The sequence below is a fragment of the Schistocerca cancellata genome, unplaced genomic scaffold (genome assembly GCF_023864275.1).
Source record: "Schistocerca cancellata isolate TAMUIC-IGC-003103 unplaced genomic scaffold, iqSchCanc2.1 HiC_scaffold_746, whole genome shotgun sequence".
Classification (NCBI taxonomy): Eukaryota; Metazoa; Arthropoda; class Insecta; order Orthoptera; family Acrididae; genus Schistocerca; species Schistocerca cancellata.
Window position 1 is genome coordinate 45,001 of NW_026046757.1, and position 2,500 is coordinate 47,500.

Sequence of the window (2,500 nt, forward strand, 5' to 3'; positions counted from 1 at the left end):
CCTATGTCACCTTAACCTAACCTATGTCACCTTAACCTAACCTATGTCACCTTAACCTAACCTATGTCACCTTAACCTAACCTATGTCACCTTAACCTAACCTATGTCACCTTAACCTAACCTATGTCACCTTAACCTAACCTATGTCACCTTAACCTAACCCATCTTGCACCTTAACCTAACCCATCTTGCACCTTAACCTAACCCATCTTGCACCTTAACCTAACCCATCTTGCACCTTAACCTAACCCATCTTGCACCTTAACCTAACCCATCTTGCACCTTAACCTAACCTATGTTGCACCTTAACCTAACCTGTGTTGCACCTTAACCTACCTCAATTTGCACCGCAATGTAACGCAATTTGCACCGCAATGTAACGCAATTTGCACCCGCAATGTAACGCAATTTGCACCGCAATGTAACGCAATTTGCACCGCAATGTAACGCAATTTGCACCGCAATGTAACGCAATTTGCACCGCAATGTAACGCAATTTGCACCGCAATGTAACGCAATTTGCACCGCAATGTAACGCAATTTGCACCGCAATGTAACGCAATTTGCACCGCAATGTAACTCAATTTGCACCGCAATGTAACTCAATTTGCACCGCAATGTAACTCAATTTGCACCGCAATGTAACTCAATTTGCACCGCAATGTAACTCAATTTGCACCGCAATGTAACTCAATTTGCACCGCAATGTAACTCAATTTGCACCGCAATGTAACTCAATTTGCACCGCAATGTAATGCAATTTGCACCGCAATGTAATGCAATTTGCACCGCAATGTAATGCAATTTGTACCGCAATCTACCCCCACATTGTGCCTTAACCTAACCCACATTGTGCCTTAACCTAACCCACATTGTGCCTTAACCTAACCCACGTTGTGCCTTAACCTAACCCACGTTGTGCCTTAACCTAACCCACGTTGTGCCTTAACCTAACCCACGTTGTGCCTTAACCTAACCCACGTTGTGCCTTAACCTAACCCAAGTTGTGCCTTAACCTAACCCAAGTTGTGCCTTAACCTAACCCAAGTTGTGCCTTAACCTAACCCAAGTTGTGCCTTAACCTAACCCAAGTTGTGCCTTAACCTAACCCAAGTTGTGCCTTAACCTAACCCAAGTTGTGCCTTAACCTAACCCAAGTTGTGCCTTAACCTAACCCAAGTTGTGCCTTAACCTAAACCCAAGTTGTGCCTTAACCTAACCCCAAGTTGTGCCTTAACCTAACCCAAGTTGTGCCTTAACCTAACCCAAGTTGTGCCTTACCCTGCTCTGTAATTGGCATATGACACGTTACATTAATGTATTGTCCAACCGCAACCCGCTCAGAATGTTGTGTACACAGCTACGTGTCATCTCCCCCATAACAGCTGCATTGCAGTGTGGTACGCCATAGAGACGTGTGGGAGTAATGGACGCAGTGGATGGCGATCAGCATGAGCCGTCTGTTCATGTAGTGGCGCGTGTATGCAGACGTAGTAGTCTCTTCTCACACAATGTGATAGCACGGTGCCCCGCGTTCCACATCTGCGACATGCTACAGAGGCCGGTTGACAGTTGGTCGCGCAATGGACATCGCATACGTACGGGGGCACCTTCCACGTGCCCTCTAGTCGGGCACATTTTGTTGCGTGGATGTGAGCGGATGTAGTGTGTCTTGACACCTGACAGGCAGGCATGCAATAATAGTTGACTTTGCAAACGGGGATGGACGTGTACGTTTACTGGTGACGTTACGCAAATGAACAACTGGTAACCCGTTGTGGTGCGGTTGTCCTTGCTGGAGGTACATCTGTGAGGGCAACGATCGGTACAGCTACGAAGCGGTCCCCACCATACCAACGAACGTGAATGTGAATCTGGGTGTGAAGCGATACGCGGCTGTGGGTGGGTGGGACTGTCCCCGGCCGGTGAGGGGGGGCCGCCCGGCGTGCTGGCCGCGCGGTGCGTGGGCGCACGCGCTACAGCCGGCTGGTGGGGGCGCCCAGTGGCAGGCGCGCCGGCCGACGGACGCGGCAGGCGGCGCAGCTGCGCGCCGGGGCACCCTGCGCGCGGCGCCGTGCAGCCAAAGTGGGTCCTCGCCGGCCCGGTGCGAAGCGCGGTGGACATCTGCAGTGTGCTGGTCCGATTGAGGACTGTGTGCGTTGAGGATGCGCCGCCGCCCGGCACTCGGCGCCGCGACGCCGTCTGCTGCTCGGTCGCCCCAGCGGTTCTCGCTGGTGGTTTGTATCGCAGTTGTGCAGACGTGTTGGCAACGTGCGCTGTGCTGGGAGAGTTCGCTTCGGCACCCCACGTGGGGCCTTTGCCCTTCTGTGGCGCTGGCGTTGGAGCTGCCGGTCACCGTAGGTGGCGCGTGTTGTCTCCCGCCGGCAATGCCACGACAGCACGCTCCCCGGGCCTCTGTCGGCAGCGGCAAGCTCAGTTGGGAGCACGGGGTGGTCGCACCTAAAGCGTCTACTCGCCTAACTCCGGGCGATTGCGCCCT